Raw genomic sequence first — 17,499 nt, forward strand, 5'->3', positions numbered from 1 at the left:
GGGGGGCTGTTTTGTGATGTGTTGTGCTTTCTTAAGTTTGTAAGCTAATATTTCCTCCTTTTATCCCTTTCAGAATATTGACAACATATATAGCTGTCTGTATATCTTTACAAGTCTTTTGTGCATGATATGAGTACGAGGGTCTTCTTTAAAGGGATTATTTTGCTTGATTGTAAATTTAGTTGTGGTATGAACAAGAAAATTTAATTTTACAAATAACTTGCATTTTTCACATTTCCTGCATGGTGTGAAGAGATTCAATATCTGTAATTTAAATTACATTTTAGTTTTAAATAAAATTTGTTAGAATGAGGTATGTTTTTCCAGATTGACAGATATTTGTTAAAAGAAAATTATTTTGAAACTTAATACTACACTCATAGAATATACTGAATGTCAAAATAAAAATGATTACAACCTATTTAGCTTGGAGGTTTTTTAATTCTTTTTTGTTGTTGTTATTTTGCAATCTAATTTACTTGATGGATACTTTGAATCTCTTAGCAGTCAATATGTAACAGAGAAAGAAAGTAGCGCTTCAGTTCCATTTTAATATTTCCATGCAAAGTTTATTATAATATTCAGTACTAGGAATGGAACCAAATATCCTTGTGTCATTAGTATAAATTGCCAGAATTGCTGTATTTATATGCCAACCCTTAAAAAAAGAGACTTCTATGTGAATTTACTATCATGTCTTGAAATTCTGAATTTCATATATGATTTGTCTTCTAATTTTCAGAAAAAGATATTGTCTTCTAATGCAATGAAAGTCAAAAATCAATCATAACAAAATGTTGATATTTCATTTTTGATTATTATGATTATCTTTCTTACCTAGTTGCAGCAACTTATTTAACTGGGTTTAAAATGAACTATTTAATGACCAGCACATTTTTTCCGCCAAAAGTATTTAAGTTAATGGAAGGACGAGGAATGCTAAGAATCCGCTAAGAATCTCTGTTGCTATTGTTTTCATCATCAATTTAATTAGATCTATTAGCTTAATTAATTTTGAAGAAAACTTAGAAGCATTTCTTGAAGTTGTGTCTTGACTGTAATACCATACTAAATTGTACTATAGTACTACTTAACTATTTCAAAATAAAAATTTGGATCCTTATGCATTATTATATCATTTGATATGATTAAAATAAAGTATCTTGTGTAGAAAAAAAATTCTATTATATTAAGCTACATAGTAGTCTGATTATTTTGCAATATTTTACAGTATGGAATTTACCTGAAGTGTATATCATTTAAGCATATTGGCTACTTACTTAGCATTTAGTAAGTTTAGATCAAAAATATTACCAAATTCTTTTGGTAAGAATTCTTACCAAAATCAAGATGTTAAAATGATGGAGAACTGCTGCTTCAATAGTATGTCAGTTTCATACTTCTTCTTTTTTAACCTTCGGAAACGTTTAACATTTTTAGTGTTTTACATGAGGCTGATATATTAAGTCATGCATTACTAAAGAGCTGTCAAGAAGAAACATTTGGAACACAAAAAAGGAAATAAAGGAACAGTCCTTCAGTTATGAAACGTGGACCTGGAATGAAAAGAGAAGTGAATAATTGTTAAAAATCAGATTTTTCAGCTAAGCGGAGAGATAATGTAGGAAATGGAAGAAAACAAAGCAAGCTTGTAAATTCTTCTCCTTGTGAGAATATTTTTTTAAAAATTTTCATCAGAAAATTTAGCCAGCTTTGAACGCTTTGAATGATAGTTGGTCAGTCTACTTTTTTCAGAGGTTAGAAAGTGGTTTTCACTCCGCCTCAGACAATTCAGTTAAAGCTTGGGCACAGATGATTGTGTAAATGTGCATTCTTGCTTCTAGTATCCTGAACACTGTAGAAAAAAAAATGGGAGAAAATGTATGAAAAGCAGAAGTTATATCTCTGGTTATTTTTCTTTTCTTTTACATGCACATCTTGCTTTTTTTATCCTTAGGGAATGTGTTCCTTATAATATCACTTTCCATTTTGTTTTTTTCATTCTTCAGCTTCTTGAAATACTGATTATGAAAAGAAGACATGCAAAGGAAAAAAAGTATATATGCTAACCCCCATGTAGCCATGTAATAACTAAAATGGTAAATGTTGTGGTTAGCTGGCAGCAGGTGCGGACAGCTGAGGAGAGCAAGGACTCAGATGAGGGGCCAGGACCATTAGGGAGTAGACTGCTGCCTTCAGAGATTGTGGGGGCTGGCAGCAGCGATGAGGAGGTTTCCGAGGTGCCTGAGCCAAGTGCGCATGTGCGCAGGATTGCTAGCAGGAAAGAGCAGCTGCAACAGCATGGGTGACTCAGGAATAAGGCTGCAAGGTAATGGCCCCTCCTTCAAGAAGATAAAAGCCAGCTATGAAGCGAACGTTCTTTACAGGAAGCAAAGACGTTTTGAAATTCAGTCTCATGGACATTATAGTATCTTAAGCTGGACTCTTGTGTTGTGAAATATTTCTTATCTGTGATTCTTAGCAGTCTCGTACAGTTTTGGCAAGGTTTGTGCTTATCAAAGTTTATTAGTTTGCAGCAGCCTTTTAACCAGGGATTCATAAGACTCATTAAAAGGTTTCTGTTATTGTTTGTCTTCTTGGAAAAGGGTTTGGGTCAGAACATTAAAAGATGTTTGAAGCAAAAAAGGAAACATGGAGAAAAAAGATATCTTTCTTCATTTCCTCTTCTTTGTTACTTCTCACTTTATCTTGAGATAATTTCAAACATAGTGTAGAAAAAGTTTGTATAAACATCGCTGTTATCTTCTATAGTGGCAGAAATTTTACCCAAACTCAAGTGTTAGATATGTATTATCTAGACTTTTCAGTTTTCAGACTGGACATAGAATTGAGTTGACATTACTCATATCTCTCAACCTCTGGTAGCACCTGGTTCTACTCGATCTCTCAGCAACTTTTAATATTTTGACCAGGAATTTTTCTGGTCAATTGAGAGGTATGAGGTTCTTGTGGTCCATCTGTGTTGGGTAGAGGAAGAGAAGCAAACTCTGCAAACAATAACAACAACAAAAGTAGCAATAATACATGCAAACTAGTAAATAAGTAAAGAACCCACTGAACTCAAAGAGCATTGAAAACGGCGTAGAATGTTATTTCAGTGGCTCTTGAAAGAACATTGCCAAGAATTTTCTATATGGAGAAGGCATCTACTAATAACCAAGGGAGTGGCCATCTATCTGAGCTCTGCTCTCCCCCCCCCCTTCATCTGAGATGGTGGGGAGAACAAACAGCAACAATACTGGAAAATCAATCTGGGCAAATTCAAAGAATATAAGTGTCCACAGGTGTGTCAGGCACATCTGATAATCATGAACCTTCAGACAATGATAATAAACTTCTACCTTCTTGCTAATAGAAAAGGCTGCTTCATAATTCAAATGCTTTGCACCTTCCTATTTCTTATTTCTATTATAGTGTCAAACCAATTTTACACTCAACGACTAAGCTATTTATCAAATATGAACTGTAGAGCTCGTAGCTCTAAAATTTTATATTCCTAAAAGTAAGCAGGAGGATGAAGGAGATTGGTAGATCTTTAGATCTTTCCCAATTATTTTGTTTTAGGAAATAATTATGAAAGACAAGCACAGTGTTTATCTAAAAAGATGTTTTTTTGTGTGAATAAATTGCATCAAAATTGTAGAATTGGGTTATTCTTCCATTTGTTACAAACACAGCAGGTTTCTAGAATCTGAATTATAAGAACTATGATGAGGAAGGCCAAATTTTGTGGGTTTTTATAAAACAGGTTGTCCCAAATCAGCCTTTATTGTTTCATGAAGTAATCACAGTAATCTTAATTAATTTTGACATTTGAACTGATTGGTCTAAATTGGCAATTGCATTTTCACACTTCCACATTACATGTTAGATTATTTTACTTATGAAATCTGAAATGAGCCAAATGTTGATTCTGTTTGATCATCCAAACTTTTATATATTTCAATTAAATCTTCACAAAATTTTGATTGCATAGTGGCAAAAATTCAGAAAATTAAAAAGGGCTGAATCCTTTTTCACAAAACTGAACTTTGTTCCTAGCATAATTGAGAACTCATTGTTCAGAAAGAATGGCAAGTTGGTCAGAAAATGAGTGAGCTAGGACATTTTGAGTACAGTAAAATATTTTCCTTGTAGAATTATAGGTTAGTTAAGTTAGATCAAAACAAATCTGAGTGTAAATTTTTGCACTAGATGGAACTAAATCCTGAATTAGTTTTCAGTCACCATATTCTGCAGGTCTTTTGTAATGGTCTGAAGATAAGAATCAAGTGTCACCTATAACTGACTTAAAGTAATCACTCTCCAGTTTTATTTAAACATTTTAAAAATGCTGAATCAACTCAAATTATCAGTATTTGCATCAACATTTCCTTTTCTTCTAGTGGTATAGTTATAAAAAAAAACAACTAAATATAGACTGCATTTAGGACAACTGCTCATTTCTAAGAAAGAGGTTTGCCTTCATCTGCCTCCATACCCATATTTTCAGCTAAACTTAGTCAACCAACTCCCTTTTAATGTAGATTATTTACTGGACAAAATAATTTTCCTTTTAATGAATATCCTACCTGTATTTCTGAACTGTTCCAAAACAACATTGATTGGCAATGATGCACAAGTTTCAGAAAAACTGGAAGATCTTTTTCCACACCAAATTGTAAGACTGATTATTCTGCAAGGCTGAGAAATTTTTCCCTTCCAAATCAGTCTAGACCAAGGGTGTCAAATTTGCAGCCCGCAAGCCAGATGCATCACATACTAGCCATGCCCACCTCCGGTTTAGCAAAGGGGAAAAAAGTCACGATACGTCATGTGATGATGTGATGCCATGAGTTTGATAACCCTGGTCTAGCCAGTGCTGTGTAAATATTTAAAGAAACTAGAGTAGCATAGTATAGGGCAGGGCAGTCAAACTCCTGCCCTGAGGGCTGGATGCATCATGCCCAGTTTAGCAAAGGAGGGAAAAATGATGCCACCATGATGATGTGAGTTTGACACCCCTGGTATAGAGCAATAAAGATGGGGCTAGAGACGGAATCATATATAGTCCCAATCTTATCAAACAGCCCTTTCCCAATGATTAACAGAATCATCAGATAATCTGAGGACTTTTGAAGATTGATGTCTTCTCATGCCTGATGGTACTATTGATAATTTAATTACAAATAATATATTTTTATTTTTAATGTGTGTTTTGGTTTTCATTGTTGCAAATTGCCAAGAATCTTTTTTTTAATTTATTCATTTTATCCTCTAACATCTTCCATTCTTGCTTATCAGTTTTATCTTGTAATATTTGTCTGCATTTCAATTATCTTCAAAGCTATTTGGCCGTTTTCCCACAAAAAAAAATACTGTATCTTCAGTCCCTCCATTCAAAGACTTCCATTTTGGGATAATGTTTTCTACATAGTCATACTTCATTTCTTTATTTCTGCAGTCACCTAATTAGTTAGTTATCCTGAGATGGAGTAACTGATTTACACTAAACTAATGCTTTCTCATCTCTAACACTACATAATAGATTTCAAATATTTTATATCGTTTGTAAAATGAAGATTCTGCAAATCAGTTTACAAACTATTTGTCTGCAATAATAAATTATAAAATCAATTAACTTTGAACTCCTTTCTTGTCACTGTGTCTTGTCTTTTTTTCATAATGAACCACTGCTCTTCTTTTAGGCTGTTTGTTCCTTCATTACATGCTGCTCTTATTTATGCTTTTCCAGTAAGTGTACCACTTGATACTGTGCAAGAAAGAAGCTGCTACATCTCCAACAAATAGACTGCATTAAAGTGCAGCAACTATACTGAAGTATGTTAACAATAATACTCATCTGAAAATGAAGCACGTTGGTGGATCTTGGTCTATTAGCTTACAAGCCTACAGTGATGATTTTGAAGTTCTGTAAGAAGAAGAAAGAAAGCTTGTATTTAAACATATACTGAAATACAGTTTCCTTTTGCCTTTAAAACTAATTCAGTTTCCATCATTAACATCTTCAGCTAATTTCTACTGAAAACTAAGCATGTTGCTACTTTCAAAACTGTTAAGTGTAATTTACAGAGACGGTCTCACAGATATTTTCTTGGTACCAGACAAGAATAATTTTGTAGTTATTGATCATCCTTAGTTTTGATATTCTGTTATAAAGTGTGTAGGTCTTTCTCCCCTTTTTCTTCTTCCATGTCTTTCCAAAAGCTTAGATGTAATTGTTAGCATCTGCTTCAACTGATTTTTACATTTTTACTCCTTGCTTTTTACACTGTTACCCCTCAAGTCCCAGGCATTGTGTTAGAACTTGACTTTTATTACTCATTTAACAGAGATGAGAGAAAGCTGAATGTAATTTGCTACCTGAGAACAAAGGGTACCTGCTAACGGCCTTTAGGCAAAATGAACAATGTAATGCTTTCTGTCACTTCTTTTTAATTATTCGGGGATTTGGGGAAAAGTTAGATAAAAATTTCTGACAACAAAGTAAAATAAACGTTTAGGGAAGACTTTGAATTTATTGATCATTTAAAATATTTAAAGATATTATTTATATTTAAAGATTTAATAAACAGAAGGAGACAGGGCTTTGTGAAAAACTGCTAGTCAAGTATTTATGATCTGCAGGAGAGACCTTGGAGGTTATTGGTAGTTACAGAAGATGGTCTGTCATGAAAAAGTTAAACGATGTTCCCAAATTGTATAATATATACAGAGTCATATCTGAGTACGTACATACACATGGATCACATTTGTAAGAACTAGTGAAAAAGGAGACAGTGTTCTAGAATGCATAAAAATTAATAAAATTTATAAACTTTATTAAATAAAGCAAAGTTCTGGCCCATGAGCTGGATGTGTCATGTGATGGCCACGCCCCGCCTGGTTTAGTGAAGAAGAAAAAAGTCCTGATACATCACATGACGCTGCCATGACGATGTGAATTTGACATCCCTGGAATAAAGGCTTTTTTCAGGTCAACCCTTGCATCATGTAACCCTTGTATATGGCTATAATGATTCCTTAATAAAACATATATGATAGTGTTTCAACAGGAACGACGCTTGTCCAACCTCGTCTCTGCTGAAAGTTAAGCAGGGTGGGTAATTATCTAGTTTATTTTTTTTAATGCCATCTATTTCACTGATATGAAGACTCTAGGTAGATTACAATAAAATAAATGCAATAATACAAGGCATTTAAAATTAGGAGAGTTAAATAGAAAAGCTAAAAACCAAGATGATGGGTTACTTGAAATGGAAACTATTAGAGAAAGCCTATTAGTTTGGATAACTGAAAAGATAACACTATACCATTTATTAACACTTGCAAAAATATTGCATGGTTTTATGTGGTCATTAAGAAATTAACACTTTCATAAAATTAGATTAATATTTTTAATATTTTTATATGAATTTTTATATATAACAACCCTATGAAGTGGGTTGTATTGAGAGAGTGACTGGCCCAGCTAGGAGCAACTAGAATTCATAATCCCCTGGTTTTGATGCCAGCATCTTAAGCACTAAGACATGCTAGCTTTATCAGATATTAATCCTATTAATAACTGTAGAGATAATTGAATTTTAGATAATCAGAAAGGCACAATTTTTTTCTATCCTTTATTTTTCATATATCTCCATGTAAAATAGATTTAGTGAAGTATCCTATTTGGGCCTTTATTAGGAATGAAAATATCATCACTCATCTCATTACATAATACTGTTTCTTCTAACATTCATTATGGTTTTTTATGTTTTTAGCCAATAACATAACATTGTCTGCATTTAAAAATATATGTTTGTTTATATTCCCAACAGTATACCTATAAAACCATAATAAGCATTCTTTATACATGTCTTCATAAATACAGGAAACTATCAGGTGGATATACTGCATCCTTGTCTTATTTTCTGCTTAATGTTGGACAATTACAAACATTCCATTGATTCTTCTTTTTACCCTACTTCTACTTTATACCACTTCTACCACATTCAGAAATTAATAATCATCTGAAATAGCCCATACTTTAAGGCTTTTTATTTTATCATGCTTTTTTTCCAAATCAGCAAAAATAAAACCCTTCCTTCTCACATTCATGCATATCTCAGTTATATGTTGAATAACAGAAAATATGGCACACTTGAAGCCATAATGAAATTACCATATTTTGCTCATTGTCACCTCTTCTATCCTTTCAATCATTTCTACCAAACATTTCCCAAGTACAATTAATAAACTAATAAACATATCACTACCTTTCCCATGCAAATCTATTCCATTCACCTTAGTTTCATCCTAAATGCTAAATGATTCATGCTTTTGCACTCTCCCCTGAACTGTTGTAATATGCTCTACGTGGAGCTGTCCCTGAAGATTCTTCAGAACCTTCAACGGGTGCACAATGTGGCTAAGTGGGTAGTAAATGGTACCAGATACACAATACATGTAACACCACTACTGCATGAACTCCATTGGTTACCACTTCGTTTCCATGTGCAAAGGTGCTGATGGTTACCTTTAAAGCTGTAAATGCCTAGGGACCAGGATACTTGAAGGATCTACCTTTCTCCAACTAGATTGAGCAGAATGGGCACCCTCCTTTTCCTATGGAACTTTCTGCCTTTGGAGATTAGAAACTCTACCCCCAAATCCTGTTAGCCTTTCATAAGGACCTAAATGCCTGGCTATGGTCCTGTGCATAGGTGCTGAATGTGTTAAAATCCCATCTCCTGACTCTGTTATTAACTGGTCAAAATTTTTGGCTACTATGTATAATTAATTTGGATGTTTGTTAGTTTTATTGTTTTAAAAATGTTTTAGTATTTTAATTATTTTTTTTAAACTGTAAGCTACCCAGTGTCATTTATTGAGATGGGTGGCTATAGAAATCGATTAGATAGATAGATAGATAGATAGATAGATAGATAGATAGATAGATAACAGATAATCAGAGTTGGAAGGGACCTTATAGGTCATCTAGTCCAACCCCACCCACCCAAGCAGGAGACCTTACACCATTTTTGACAAATGGCAGTCCAAGCTGTTCTTGAAGGTCTCAAGTGATGGCTCTCCCACAACTTCCGAGGGAAACTTCTGTTCCATTGGTTGATTGTTCTCACTGTCAGAAAGTTTCTCCTTATTTCCAGGTTAAATCTCTCCTTGTTCAGCTTCCATCCATTATTCCTTGTCTGGCCTACAGGCGATGATGCATTGATAGATGATACATAGGTAGGTAGGTAGGTAGGTAGGTAGATAGATAGATGACTTTTATTGTTTTGTTTTCATTGTATTCATTCATTGGAGATGCTTAGCTGTTCTCACCCTCATTCAAAATCTTTGTTTACCTTTTATTTGACTCCATCAAAACCAGTTTAAATTTTCTCATTCTGTGGTTCTCAATTGTGTCTATAGGTTGGGTAAAACATGTAAACAAAGAAGTAAAGATTATACATATGGCACTCCAATCTAAGTCCTGACTCTTTATACATGCTCTGATGTTGTCTCAACATACGTCCACACAAAAATCACCACAATGATGTAATCCCCAATTGTAACTTCAAAAAAGGCAACTATGATCTTATAGACAACGATCTCTCATCCCTGGATTGGCAATCTCTATTCACTGGATGCAATACTGTTGAAGACCATTACAACATATTTTTACTTGAAGTCAAAAGAGTCATAAAACTATATGTACCAACAACAACTCCCAAAACAAAACAAAAAAGCAGATTACCCATATCAATAAGGAAACTTCAATCCAAAAAGAGATCACTCTGGAGGAAAAACAAATCTGGTCACGTTACCAATTTCAAAAACCGATACAAAAATTTATGCCACCAGATAAAGACCGAATGCACCAATTATCACATTAAACAAGAGGAAAACCTTCTAAGCACCAATTCCACCCGTGCTTTTTACAATTTTGTAAACAACAAACTAAAAGACTCAAGGTCCATCCCTCCCTTGATAGGACCTGATGGTAAAGAACTGCACGACACACCATTAAAGCCAACATCTTTAACACATTCTTCGGCTCAGTATTTGTAAACAGCAATGGATCATGCCCAGTATTTCCTAGCCGTACCACAGATAACAATAATGATCTAATACATATCGATTTCACAGAAGACAATGTTGAAAAATCACTACGCAATCTAAAACCATCTCTATCTATTGGACCGGATGGAATATGTGCCTACTTCTTAGAAAGCTATCCACTGCCATAGCCAAACCTCTAAGCATAATCTTTGAAAAATCTTTCAGGACCAGCTCCTTGCCTAACCTATGGTCACAAGCCACAGTCATCCCCATCTTCAAAAAGGGAGACCCAAGCCTAGTTGAAAATTACAGGCCAATCTCCTTATGCTGCGTCACCTGTAAAGTCATGGAATCTATTATTAACCAATCCATCATCCTCCACTTAGAGACAAATAACCTACTCTCCAATAAACAATTTGGTTTCAGAAAAAAACTATCCTGTAATCTACAACTCTTACACTGCAAAAACATATGGATGACACAACTCGACCAGGGCAAAGCAATAGACGCAATCTACATAGACTTCTGTAAAGCCTTTGATTCAGTGGTACACGACAAACTACTCCTAAAAATAAAATCCTATGGTATCTCTGGACAACTGAATAACTGGATAGAAGCATTCCTGTCAAACAGACAACAAATGGTCAAAATCGGGAGCGTCCTATCAAATCCAGTACCTGTCAATAGTGGTGTCCCCCAAGGCAGTGTTCTAGGACCAACTCTCTTCATACTCTACATAAACGACCTCTGTGATCATATCAAGAGCAATTGCGTTCTCTTCGCTGATGATGTAAAGCTGTTCAATACCACAGACAATACTGCTACCCTACAAAAAGATCTTGACTATGTATCAGAATGGTCAAACAAATGGCAACTTCAAATCTCAACAAATAAATGCTCTGTCTTACATATTGGCAAAAAAAATCAGAAAATAAAATACAAGCTGAATAGTCAAGAACTTGTTGATGACCCAAGCTCTGTAAAGGACCTTGGAATACTCACCTCTAATGATCTAAGTGCTAGAGCCCACTGCAACTACATAGCCAAAAAGGCATTAAGAGTTGTTAACCTAATCCTACGTAGCTTTTTCTCTGGTAATATCACACTACTAACCAGAGCATACAAAACATTTGCTAGACCAATACTCGAATACAGTTCATCAGTCTGGAACCCACATTACGTATCTGATATTAGCACAATTGAGAAAGTCCAGAAATATTTCACAAGAAGAGTTCTCCACTCGTCTACTCGTTGTAGAATACCTTATGCCACCAGACTTGAAATTCTAGAACTAGAAAACCTTGAATTACGCCGTCTTCGGTCTGACTTAAGCATGGTATATAAAATCATACATTGCAATGTCCTACCTGTCAGTGAATACTTCAGCTTCAACCATAACAACACAAGAGCACACAATAGATACAAACTCAAAGTAAACCGCACCAAACTTGATTGCAGGAAATACGACTTCAGCAATAGAGTGGTCAATGTCTGGAATACTCTACCCGACTCTGTAGTTTCTTCCCCAAACCCCAAAAACTTTAACCTTAGACTGTCTACTATTGACCTCACCCCTTTCCTAAGAGGTCTGTAGGGGGCGTGCATAAGCGCACCAACGTGCCTACCGTCCCTGTCCTATTGTTTCTCTTATTCTTTTATTTTTCTTATATGTACCCATTTCATGTATTCACAACTATGTATACACTTATACTTATTATCTTGTAAACAATTGGCAAATCAAATAAATAAATAAATAAATAAATAAATAAATAAATAAATAAATAAATAAATAAATAAATGTCACATGCAGCATGGCAGGGCTTTGAGCACATTTCTCCAACCAGCATCTTGACCTTTTCTTGCATGCTGTTCTTACTTGCTTCTTTTGGCTACATTCTTTGCAATCTTTTTTTCTTTGCATACAGTGTATTCCTTTGATCCATTTTATGCAGCAGTCTTTATCACATGTACATTTTTTTCTCCTTCACCACCTCTTTAACCTCATCATTTTTCTATAGATGCTATCTTATATTTTCCACTGCCAAAATACAGTACATGCTTGTCTACTTTTGCATCCTTTTTTTAAAAAAAATAATGGGGGAGTAAATGATAAAGAAGATAGTTACATAGACTTTGCTTCTACTGTATGTAAATTAATCACACACAAGAATACTGGTTGGAATTCTTTCATTGTCTTTTCTTAATAAATCTAAATAATGAGATTTGTTTCCCTAGGTGTTCATTTCCAGATCATTTGTTGAGTTTTGACACATCCACTTTCCAGTAATCTATCTTAAAAAGGATATTTTCATGTAGAACTTGAACTATTTCTTCCCACAGTTGTCTTTTTTTAATACTATACCCTTTCTTCTCCTCTCCATTCTGACACCACTACATTCAGAACTTCTCATTCTTCTTCGCTCAGTTCTCTCAATCTTTCATGTCAAACTATTAAATCATTGATATATTCATAGATTTTAAACCACATATTGAATAACAATAACAGTTGGGAGGAACTTTCAAGGTTTTCTAGTTCAACCCACCGCTCAAACAGGAGACCCTAACAAGGATCCCAACCCCGTAGGCTACAATCCACTATCGGGTCATGGTCTATTTGCTACCAGGCCATGTGAGTGGCGGGTCAGCACACATGCAGTCCCACTTGCACAAGCATCCACTGCTCCTACAAGTGAAGCTGTAAGTGGAAATGCCCCTCACACAAAAGGATCCCCTCCTCCTCCCCTCTCCCCAATGCCAGGTTGCCAACGCAGAAATGTTGGAGAATGCTCCTCTCTACCATTTTAGACAAACGGTTGTCTAAACCATTGAAACAAACAAAACTTTTGAATAAGCCATGGTGGTGCAGTGTTTAGAGTGCAGTAGTGCAGGCTGCTTCTGCTGACTGCTGACTGACTGCAATTTGGCAGTTCAAGTCTCACCAGGCTCAAGGTTGACTCAACCTTCCATCCTCAAGGTCGGTAAAATGAGGGTCCAGATTGTTGGAGGCAAGATGCTGACTCTGTAAACCACTTAGAGAAGACTGAAGCACTGTAAAGTGGTATATAAGTCTTAAGTGCTATTGCTGTATGCTAAATAGTCAATAGTACTTGCTTAGTTCAGATGGGTATTCCTCAGAAGAGAACAAGAGAAAAACTAACCTTTACTGTTCAAATATTACTGGAAATATATCAGGTACGCATTACATTTTATTCAATTATACTGTACATTCAGTTACACCTTACCTATAAGGGATTATTAACTGATATTTTGACTTAACATTTAAAAATCTTGCAATCAGTTTTATTGATATGTGTGTCTTTTATACTGAAAGTGCAATTCTGCCTATAATATGCAATTTGCACTTCATATCTATTGATCTTCTTGGCTATAGTTTATTATTTCTGCTTTATTATTTCCAATACTTCCTTAATCTTCTTTGTTTTTATGTGATATTTCTTGACCAGGTGTTCTTTGGTCTTCAGTTTCTTTTATTTCATCTATTCTAGCTTGTTTGCATCTCATCTTAACATGCTGATCTTATTTTCCGGCCTGATCTTCCATATTGGTAGTGCACTACTTGGCTTTTTTGCTTCTTTGTTGATTTTGCATCCCAGGTATTGAGTTATAACTGCAGTCATGCTATATATTCTTTGTTTCTTGCAATGAACTGATGCTTATCTTTGATATTACAGTATTGGCATTTGATGTATTTTGATATCAAATTGTTGTGGCTAAAGTGTTCCTAATAAGAGAATTTATTCCCTTTATTATTATTATAAGAACGTACTGTTCAAGGTCCAATTGAAATCGGCTAGAACATTCTACTTGCTCTTTTCATATTACGGTGTTTTCAAGTGTGTCTAACTGGCTTATGGCTTTTGCCTCATTGAAATTCATAAAACCTGGAGGTTAAAGAACTATCTTTGACTTGATATTTTTGTTAGCAAACAAATATCAAGAAATGTTATGTGCTCATAGCTTCGGGTCTGATAAATACAACTGTGGATGTGCTATTTTTGTTTTCCTCTATAAATGATGACTTCACTTCTACAGTCAATATTTTCACCAATGCTTAATTAAGACTTTGATATTTTTTTATAATAATCTTTACTTTGTCCACATAAATTTTGGTAGAACTAAGAAAGTTTTTGGAATTCAGAATGTCTTTTGATTCTGTAAAATTTGAAGTTTTCCTGAGATGTGGAAGATTATCTATCTTCCATATCTCAGGAAAACTTCAAATTTTAAAGTGCAAACTTGCATTTTTGGGAGAAGTATGGAAAAAAAGTCTCACTCACTCACTGGAGAAGAGCCTAATGCTGGGAACGATTGAGGGCAAAAGAAGGAAACGGCAGAGAATGTGGTGGCTGGATGGAGTCACTGAAGCAGTTGGCGTGAGCTTAAATGGACTCTGTGGGATGGTAGAGGAAGGAAAGCCTGAAGGAATGTTGTCCATGGAGTCGCGATGGGTGAGACATTACTTCACAACTAAAACAACATGGAAAAAATTAACATTGTAAAATGGAAAAGTGTGGAAATCAGGGTTAATGACAAGACTAAGGTGACGTCCTTAAGACTGGGTCAGGTTCACAACCTTATTACCAAATATAGAGTTGGGTCTTTTCTTGTTTATGCAAATACAAATATTTATTCATGTCTATTGAGACTTTTTTGTCTGCTATACAATCTTGTATTAATCTATTTTTGTGGCTCTCAGTTTGGTTAGGAATCCAGTGATCATTGTTTTAGGATATTTAATAAAGAAACTATTACTTTGGATCATATTATAGAAGATTGCTATTTTCCCCCCCTACAACAGAACAGATGGGATTTTTGCTTTTCTACTGTTCTCACTGTTGCCTGCCTGTACTACTGGATTCCATTCAGGGTGTATAAAAATGCTTCATATTGGGGGAAGAAGGCAGAGCCTCCTCGGTGACGGACCGTAGATCGCGATTCTCTGCGGCTATGGTCCATGCTCTTTCGTTGGAGAGCCCCGATTATTGCGATTAAGTGCTGAAGCTGCCTTGGAGGGGCAGCAGAGTAAGGGGAAGCCGCAAGCCAGGTTGAGGGGAGCCGCATCTCCCCCCCTGGGCTTGGTCTTTTACCCCCGAAGACGACTGCAGCAATGGTTTAAAATGGCCACCCCGAAGAGGAGGACTCAGCTGGATTAAGATTTGTGCAGGAGGGAAGAAAGAGGTGGATAACATCTGAACCAGGACAACTGGGCAATACAACTAAACAAAAGTATCCAGGGATTAAGGTAACATGGAATTTTTAAGAAAATAAAAGTGAGTGGTGAAATTACGAAGGGACAGGGAAAAAAAAATATTTTTGACAGCTAAGCGGGGCTTCAAACCGGGAAAGGAAGAAGCTGGAACTAAAGATTTAACTAAATTGGACTAAAATATTTTGGGAATAAACAGGCATAAAATAAAGCTGGACTTAAGTTTGTCAAAAAATAATAATAATAAAGTTTACAAATTGGAGACTGGACTGTGCTGGAATATTCAGGTTCGAAAAACCTTAAATAAAAAAATAGGGGGAAAAGGTGAAGACTTTGTACAATGAAGAGTGCCACCTTTTGTCAAAAACTTGAGCTCAAACAAAAGAGAAAGCATCCTGTTTCTGAATGAACTTGTGTGGATATAACATTAAAGAAATATTGAAACAAAGTAAGAATCTTAGAAAGTGAAAGCAGAACCAGAATAAAGAAAAAAGCAAGGAAAGACTGACTGTGGGATTGATCGATGTTTTTGGTATAGACCCTCGGCTGGAATAACTGAGAACTTTAGAAAATTGAAAGAAGAAAGAAGGAAAGTAAAAGTGTTTTTTTTTTTTTTTTTTTTTTTGTGGACTTTAACGATCATAAAATATAACAGTGTGTAATGATTATATCTCTTCGGAATTAAAAAGAACTTAAAAATATGAGAGAATTACTACAGGAAAGAGGCGAATCACTTTGCTCTGTGTTAGAAAAAATGGAAATGGCAATTGAAGAACAAGAAGGAAGAGCTTCAGAGGAGGAGGAGTCAACTCAAGGAGAAGACATTTTAAAGAGAAAATTAACACAAAGAACACTACAAAGAAGTGGGGAAAGAAGGAAGGCTAAAAAGTTGAGATTTAAGAAGGCAATCAAAAGGAGGAATACTGTGAAGTCGGGAAAGGCAGAAAGACCCAGCAGAAAAGGGGAAAGGAAGATATTAAGAAAGAGAGGGATATAAACTGGAATGAGAAAAGATATGGGGAAAAGAGGGGGAGGAGAAGCAGTAAGAAACAGGTGCATGAAATAAAGAAATACGGAAATAGTAAAATGTTGAAAAGAAATTGTTTTTTCAGAGATAATGGTTGATGAATTAAAAAGGGGATTCTGCAGGGTGACAAGGGGTAATAAGAATATTTCTGCAATTAAAAATATTTAGAAAATAGGGTAATATAGATACTGATAACTCCTATTAAAAATTAAGGGGGGGAAATATGTTGCAGAATCCAAATGAAAAGATGTAATGATTATTATTGTAACTTCTTAAAAATAATCGTTTATTGGGAATCAAGATGAGGGAATAAAGGTATATTTTAATCATTGAGGTGTCACACTCAAAGCAGTAAAAGTGTACTTGTTTTTTTTTTTCTTTAGTGTTAAAATTTGTATTAATCTAGAATTTATAAAAAGAATGTGTAATGGAAAGGGAATATGACAGACTAAAGAACCAACTAAATTAATAAGTTAATATAGACTGTTAAAAGCAAGGAGAGACATTGGTAACCTTCTATGATTATGATTATGATTATTATACAAGCACATATTGTTTATCTTTATTTTTAAAATAAATATTAAAGGATTATATTTGAAATAATTGAAATGAAACAAAAAGATTTTTCGATTGAGATTAATGAAAGAGGCTAGAATTAATGTGTTTGTTTCTCTCCTTACTAAAAAATTGGAATGGAAAAGGTAATAATAGAATTAAGTATGCATATATGAATGTATAATTGCTGTCATATTTTATGTAAAGTTGATGACCCGGAAATATGTTGTCCACTAAAAAGAGATTTTTGATTTTAATGTGAAAAACTGAATAAAATATGTTTAAAAAAATGCTTCATATTGGACCACATTACTGTGAAATCACTTATTGTGATTTCTTTTGTAAATTTAAAATCATGACGTGAGATTCTGCTACTATATTGTAATTTCCTGTCATTTAAGTGCATATATTTTCCTTTGCAATAAGCTAATTCAAATTGGTAGAAAGTATCATGATTATGGAAATCTCTTCTAGAAAGAGGTATATGGCAGTTTGGACATATAATTGGTATATTTCTAGAAGATACACACTTAAAGAAATGTATAAAAGCTTTGGATTAAAAGCTTGGATTAGCCATTCCAATGGGTACATGCAGGTTTTGGAGAAAAACAAAATATTTCTGGGA

At 34.6% G+C, this 17,499-nt stretch overlaps 1 protein-coding gene across 4 annotated transcripts in view; it reads left to right on the forward strand.

The window, feature by feature from the left end:
* MARCHF1 (membrane associated ring-CH-type finger 1) overlaps positions 1–17,499 on the forward strand; it is a 161,433-nt gene that overhangs the window by 38,007 nt on the left and 105,927 nt on the right. The window lies entirely within an intron of this gene.

Source organism: Notechis scutatus, chromosome 4, assembly GCF_049901735.1.
Source record: "Notechis scutatus isolate UNSWTSFEM ecotype Mainland chromosome 4, rNotScu1.2, whole genome shotgun sequence".
Lineage (NCBI taxonomy): Eukaryota > Metazoa > Chordata > Lepidosauria > Squamata > Elapidae > Notechis > Notechis scutatus.